This window comes from Limulus polyphemus, unplaced genomic scaffold, assembly GCF_000517525.1.
Source record: "Limulus polyphemus unplaced genomic scaffold, Limulus_polyphemus-2.1.2 Scaffold10896, whole genome shotgun sequence".
NCBI classification, from domain to species: Eukaryota; Metazoa; Arthropoda; class Merostomata; order Xiphosura; family Limulidae; genus Limulus; species Limulus polyphemus.
In genome coordinates this window covers 1-8,278 of record NW_013676506.1, presented here as the reverse complement: position 1 = coordinate 8,278, position 8,278 = coordinate 1, and the positions used below count along the sequence as shown (strand labels likewise).

Sequence of the window (8,278 nt, the reverse complement as noted above, 5' to 3'; positions counted from 1 at the left end):
CATTCTAGTAACCCTTCTTTGAACCCTTTCCAACAATTCACTGTATTTCCTAAGGTAAGAAGCCTAGGAATAAACACAGTATTCCAAATGTGGCATAATCAGTGACCTGTACAAAAAAAATTATTACCTCTTTAGACATGTATTTAATATTTTGTAGATACAACCTAAAATACTATTTTTCCTACCATTAGCAACAGCACATTGCTTGGATGGCTTTAGAGACTGATCTACTATTACATCAAGATCCCTTGCCTTCATTACGCTATTAAGGTTATTCCCATCAATTTGTACTTATAATTCAAATTATGATACCCCAAGTGCATTATCTTGCATTCATTATAATTAAAACCAATCTGCCATTTATTTGTCCAACTCACTAAATGATCTAAATCCTTTTGTAAATCAGCAGCATCCTCTTCACAGCTAGCAACACCTAAGACCTTAATATCATCTGCAAATTTAATTAATTTATTGACTATTCCTTTATCCATGTCATTGATGTAAGTCAAAAAGAGCAAAGGTCCTAAAACTGAGCCCTGAGGTACCCTACTTGTGACATTAATCCAGTTTGACTGAACTCCATTTGTAACAACCCTCTGTCTTCTTCCATCCAGCCACTCTTCTATAAAATACAATTTGCTAATCTATCTCCACATCTATAGAGTTAATGTTATTTACAAACCTTTTATGTGGAACCTTGTCAAATGCTTTCTGAAAATCAACATACACCAAATCGACAACCTTACCCTCATCTACATAAGCAGTAACATTTTCAATGAATGTAAAAGGATTTGTAAGGCAAGGTTTTTCCTTAGTAAAACCATGTTGACTACCCAATATAATTCTAAACTTTGTTTAATGACTTTGCAAAGCATCATTTAACAGACTTTCCAAACTTTTCCCAGAACCGATGTAAGGCTAATGGGTCTATAATTACTGGGACAATTTTTATCACCTCCTTTGAAATGAGAAGTTACATTAGCTCACTTCCAATCCTCTGGTACCTGATCACTATTCAAGGACTGACCAAAAATAATACTACATGCATCACCTTACATTTTTGATATTTAATCATCATCTACCACATATTGGCCCAATGCATCAAATGATGTAAATTTTGCTGTAAGTCTGCAGCACCTTTAATACAGTTAGCCACCCCAAAACTCTTAATGTCATCTGCAAACTTCAAATTGTTAGTCATTCCAGAGTCAATATCATTAATATATATATCACAAACAACAGAGGACCCAGCACAGAGCCCTGAGGCACACCGCTTGTAACTGTGATACAGTCATTTATCACTACTCTCTGCTTTCTACTCTCCAGCCAATTTTCTATCCAATTTAATAACATTTTCCCCACACCTACAGATTTCATTTTGGTAACAAATCTTTTGTGAGAGACCTCATCAAATGCTTTCTGAAAATCAAGGTAAACCAAATCCACAATATTTTCTTCATCAACTTTTGCAATAACATCCTCAAAAAATGTTAGAAGATTTGTTAAACAAGACTTTCCATTGGTGAAATCATGCTGGCTCTTTAACACTATACCAAACTGCTTTAAGTGACTCTGCAATGCATCTTTAATCACACTCTCCAAACCCTTTCCAACTACTGATGTAAGACTAACTGGCCTATAATTGCCTGGACAATGTTTATCACCTCCTTTAAATATTGGACAAACATTAGCCAACTTCCAATTTTCTAATACTCTTCCACTACTCAATGACCTATAAAAATATTAGGTTCACAAATAAAATCTTTAAGTTCCTTTAAAACTCTAGGACAAAAGTTGTCTGGTCCTGAGGATTAATAAATTTTCAGGTTCCCAACTTTTCTCTTACAATTTCAGAACTTAAAATGATATATTTTACATCAATATTTTCATTATAGATTAAGTTCTCTGGTTGAGGCATAATACTTGTATCTTCCTTTGTAAAAACTGAAGAGAACATATAATTTAATGACTTTACCATCCCATAATTTTCCGAGATCAGCTCCCCACTATAATTTAAAGAGGCCCAATACCCATACTAACATTTTGCTTGCCAATCATATATCTCTCAGCCAACCCTCTTTCATATACAGTTTTTGCCCTTTTAACTTCCTTTTTAACCAGCTCTCTTGATTTTTATTGTCCTCAAATTCCTTATTATTTCCAGTAAGTTTAAATTTCTTGAATTGATTATGTTTATCCCTAATATGATCTCTTAAATCTTTACTAAACCATACTGTCTTATTCCACTCTGTTGCCCTTTTTTTCTGTAGTAAATATGTATGTTCTGTATGCATATCAATTGTTCCCTAAATGCTTCCCACATCTGTTCAAGATCTCCACACAACTCCTTAGTCCAAACTACAGAAGCCAGATCATGTCTCATTCCATCAAAATTTGCTCTCATGAAATTTGGATTCAGGGTACTTTTCTTCTTCAACTACAGAAGCCAGATCATGTCTCGTTCCATCAAAATTGGCTTTTCTGAAATTTGGAATCAGGCTACTGTTCCCCTTCAGTTCTACGTGTAGTAAAATCCCAAACCTAATAATATAATGGTTGCTTGTACTTAAATTTTCACCAACCACAACTCTGTCTATCATATTCACATCAGATGCTAATATTAAATCTAATATAGCTTCCTCTCTTGCGGGTACCATCACCAGTTTGTGTATAAAAGTATCCCGAACAATTTCCAAAAACCAATCCCCGTCACTGTCAGACCCAATACCCCTGAAATTAGAATCTCCCATAACAACAACATCTTTTTCAACTACCATTCTGATCTCATTATACAGTTTCTCATTAACTTCCACATTCTGACCTGGTGGTCTATAACAAATCCTGATTACAAGACCGTTACCTTTATATCCACTAATTCTAACCCAAACTGACTCAACCTCTCAGTGCTATTTCTTTAATATACTCTAACTCAATAGGATACAATCCACTCTTCACATATAAAGCTGCTCCTTCTCCTTCCTTCAATACTCTATCTCTAGTAAATAATCTGTAGCCTGGTATTTCAAAAACATTCTCTCATCCAAATTGTTCAAATCCAACCAAGTCTCAGTGATACCCATAATATCAAAATCCTCAGTTTCCACAACTGCTTGAACTCATCAGTTTTATTTCTAATACAGTTAGCATTTCAATAGTAACAATTATTTATATACTTTAAAATATGTTTATGTTTTATGCCTGTTGTACATGTTTTTCTGTCAATTATATTTCCTATTTTACAAATAGCATAGCCCTCACCTCTGTCTATCCCTAGTTTAAATCAGCCAAAACAACTAAACCAATAGCTCTTGCTAATATCTAGCTCCTGCCTTGTTTAAGTGAGCTACTTAGTATTCATCCTCACAATTTATTCTTGGCAATATTTCTGACAAAATCAAGCTATGACCCCTTTCCTTAAATGTGCCCTTATGAATGTTTTATACTTATCAATAGGCTCATCAGATCCATCTTTCCTTACATCATTAGCACCAACATATACCACAAAAACTGCGTTGCTACTAGCACCCTTAACTATCTCTCTGATTCTATATGTTATATCCTGTACCCATTACTACTAGTACCCTTAACTATCTCTCTGATTATATATGTTATATCCTGTACCCATTACTACCAGTACCCTTAACTATATATCTGGTTCTATCTGTTATATCCTGTACCCAATGCTACTAGCACCCTTAACTATATATCTGGTTCCATCTGTTATATCCTGTACCCATTACTACTAGCACCCTTAACTATCTCTCTGGTTCTATCAGTTATATCCTGTACCCATTACTACTAGCACCCTTAACTATCTCTCTGGTTCTATCAGTTATATCCTGTACCCATTACTACTAGCACCCTTAACTATCTCTCTGGTTCTATCAGTTATATCCTGTACCCATTACTACTAGCACCCTTAACTATCTCTCTGTTTCTATTAGTTATATCCTGTACCCAATGCTACTAGTACCCTTAACTATCTCTCTGTTTCTATCAGTTATATCCTGTACCCATTGCTACTAGCACCCTTAACTATCTCTCTGTTTATATTAGTTATATCCTGTACCCCTGCTCCTGGATAGCATAAATGTACTCTTTTGCTCCTATTTACTCCACATACTACTCTATATACATGCCTAATTAGAGAGTCACTTAAAACTATAACTTCCTTATCCTTTACACTATTATCCCCCGTGATACCATCTGTTTCCCTTACCTGCTTCCCCTCATCTCTAACAAGTGCTTGGAACTGGTTGCTTAACCTAAACCCAAGCCCATCTTTGCCCCTAAATGCAGTATTTCCCAAGCTTTTAGTCCTATTTTCTTTCTAGCCTTTATTGATAAAATATAAAAATAAAGTATCAATAGAGTACAGAAACTATTATTAATGAAATATACCAATTAACCATTAATAACAGTGTACAAAAGCTTATTATTATTACCATAGCCTAGAAACTGACTATAATATTAACAGTGTATAAAAACTAGCAATTATTAAGAAAGTAAAGAAACTAGTCATTAATTAATATGGCGCCCCCCAGTGGCACAGCGGTATGCCTGCGGACTTACAACGCTAGAAACCGGGTTTAGATACCCGTGGTGGCAGAGCACAGATAGCCCATTGTGTAGCTTTTTGCTTAACTGCAAACACACAATTAATATCGTATTAAAACAACTATTCAAATATAGAAACTAAAGTATAGATGTTAACTATTATTAATAGTGTATATATATATGAATATCAATGTAATACTACGTGCTAGTAATAAAACATGGACTTAAGCTCACACACAACTAATTATCTGCCACTATTTCAGTTTAAACTGTACTCTCTCGACCGTTATTCACAAGCGAAGTTTCACTTTCTTCGTCATGTTCAGGGCCTTTCCTCTTGAAGTATAGTTTGGAGTGGTCTGTTGACGGCTCGTGCCGCTTTACATTGGTAAGGCAATTGCCAGTTTTGAGAAGAGACAGGTCAGAATACGTTATGTCATCAGCTTGCTAAAAAAACAACATAGAAGAAGAATACGCATATTAGGAATTAATAGTTCTATTCCACACAAATAAAACAACAAAAAATACATTAATAAAATCAATGTTATGGAGCACAAAAAAGATCAAATAAATTAGACGCAACTACGACAGTGGTTTGTTTATTAATTTGTTTTTAATTATTAATTAATTGTTTTTTGTTTGTTTGTTTGTTTTATTTATAATATACTTTTGTTAAAGCGTTAAAATGTTGCAAGTGTCATAATATAAATATGAGGGTCATGACTTCAAACATCCATTTCATTCAAACCCTCAATCTTCTATTGGATATAATTTATGTAAAATATGAGGTCTGGTGGAAATTTACTTCAATTTTATTAATACGACCTTGAATTTGACCTTCATACGAGTTTAGGGTAGCAACGATTATAAAAGTTCTGTGTTATTTATTATTTTAAAACTACAGTATAGTTGGTTTATGGAAAATAACACAAAATTTCAACCAGTATCAAGGGATGTGTATAATTAAATCTATCCAACTTTCTTACCAGTGTAATTGAAAGTCCCCTGTGGCAAGAAACGTCTACAAGACGGCTGGCTGCACACGCGGGACTACCGTAAAGAGATTCCTTAGAAACTACATAGTTTCTGTTTGGAGATCTTATACTGTAGCTTGTTTCCATGGTTTTATTCAGTTGTATACATCTTTGATCCTTTTCATCCATGCTACCTTAATATAAAATACATGTTATTCTTACTGGAAATCCGAACAGGGCCATTAAAGAAAGATATACTAGAAATTACCATTGTGACGTAATGCTATAGAAATGGCCAATTTCTAAAGCACTCTTCATCAGCATACGACATTCTATACCATAATAATTTGTATCTTATAAATAACAAACTAATAGCGTTTCGACCAAGAACGTATTTACCTTGCATGTCTAATCGACCCGATGAATTCCGCTTTTATGCGAAAAGCCTCGTTGGCAGCGGTGTGTGCTGCACACAAAGTGTACGGTCAAAATACTGTAATGTACTTCTTAGTCGAGATTGGGCCACTAAAGAAATATTATTGTTATCAGTGTTACCTAATGTCACACAAGTTGTTGTTGTTCTTTATTATTAAGCACAAAGCTACGCAAAGAGCTGTCTGTGCTCTGCCCACCACGGGTATCGAAACCCCGATCCCAGCGGTATAAGTCTGTAGATATACCGCTATGCCACTGAGTGGCATGTCACACAAACCAACAATCTACAGATCACGCTTCCCAGGTATTTCATACTATAATAGTTGATATTTAACGTTACCTCTTCAAAATTCACATTGGTATAATAAAATGGAACAGTAAGTATATATATATATATTGTTTCTGATTAGGATTGTGTATTTTATTTTAAAAGATAGGAATAGGTTTAACTTCTTAATTATGCTTGGATCTGACTTTGAAATGGTATGACATACATGTTAAATTATTCATGAAAATTCTTTCTTTACAATGATCAATGCCAATAGATACTTTAAAAAAAATTCATATTCCAACTTAATGTATATTCGCTATTTGTCCGTTATGGCAAGTAAAAATACTTATTTTAGAATTTAAAAATATAAATACATTCAGAAAGAATATATAATTTTAATTACATTTAAGCTGAGGACAGTAATCTGTTAATATTATAAACAATAAAAGAAAATTATTTTATCAGTTTGAAATAAATCGCTTTATGTAAACAAACTTCTAAAAATTACAAATCCATAACAATACAAGTTATGAACTCGAAATGATATTTTGGATTAACTGCTACAGAAAGCTGTTCATAACCAGTTTAAGTATTATACTCACCGAAAAACTTTGTATTTTAATTTGTTCCGTCGAAATACATCGAATTAGATTGCTTTAGAAAAAACAAAACTAACTGATACCTGAATCTGGTGATCTGTTAACATTTTTTGCGGGAATTATATCTGGACATTTGTCGTCGAGTTCAACAATGTCATCAATATCCTTCTTCAGAGGGGTCACGGACCTAGGCGCAAAAGCACTCTTAAGCAAAATTGTACCCAAGCTACTAAATTTCAGACCTAGAACCAAAAGCACTCTTAAGCAAATTGTACAGAAGCTGCTAAATTTCAGACCTAGAATTAAGAGCACTCTTAAGCAAAGTTGTACACAAGCTGCTAAATTTCAGACCTATAATTAAGAGCACTCTTAATCAGAATTGTACAGAAGCTGCTAAATTTCAGACCTATAATTAAGAGCACTCTTAACCAAAACTGTAAACAAGCTGCTAAATTTCAGACCTAGAATTAAGAGCACTCTTAAGCAAAATTGTACACAAGCTGCTAAATTTCAGACATAAAATTAAGAGCACTCTTAAGCAAATCGTACAGAAGCTGCTAAATTTCAGACATAAAATTTAAAGCACTCTTAAGAAAATTGTACACAAGCTGCTAAATTTCTGCTTCATATCGAATGGAGAAACTAATAGGATATGGGTTAAAATCTTCGTTTTCATCGAACCTACACACAAACATATATATATATATATATATATTTCTTTACGATTATCCTGTGTCGCACAACGTTGTTAAAAAACTTGATTAATTAATGAACTAGTTCTGAATGTATGCGTACAATGTTATAAAAGAATGTTGTAATAGAATAGTTACATGGAATAACATGATATAAAGATTACCCACGTAAATCTTTCACTGCAAAAAAAATACAAGAAACAAATAACCTCCTAAGGATAATACTCTAATATACAAATATTATAATAGGATAATACTCTAATATACAAATATTATAATATGATGATACTCTAATATACAAATATTATAATAGGATGATACTCTAATATACAAATATTATAATAGGATAATACTCTAATATACAAATATTATAATAGGATAATACTCTAATATACAAATATTATAATAGGATAATACTCTAATATACAAATATTATAATAGGATAATACTCTAATATACAAATATTATAATAGGATAATACTCTAATATACAAATGAAACGAATATAGCTAAAAGCGGAGGGTGGGGGTCTGAAGATGATCTTTATGCGTTTTTTTTTTATCTCGCTGGCTTCAGGGTCTTTGTGTTCTTTACAACTGTGGGTCTTTTTTTCTCTTTTCGATTCAATCATCTTGCATGTTCATTTCGTATCTGGAGTACGTTTCGGAAACTTCTGTAAACTATTTTGTGTATTACGAACCAAGATGTTACTACTCTGTTCTTACTACAAATAACATATTTAATCAGGTGA

General features: G+C 33.1%; 1 long non-coding RNA gene across 1 annotated transcript; it reads right to left on the bottom strand.

Annotated features, from left to right (window-relative positions):
* Positions 1–4,786: 4,786 nt before the first annotated feature.
* Positions 4,787–7,650, bottom strand: LOC111083723. The gene is made up of 3 exons (XR_002609208.1): positions 6,920–7,650; positions 5,544–5,725; positions 4,787–5,004 (listed from the first exon to the last, which is right to left on the bottom strand). It is a non-coding gene; the product is annotated as an uncharacterized LOC111083723 (long non-coding RNA).
* Positions 7,651–8,278: the final 628 nt, after the last annotated feature.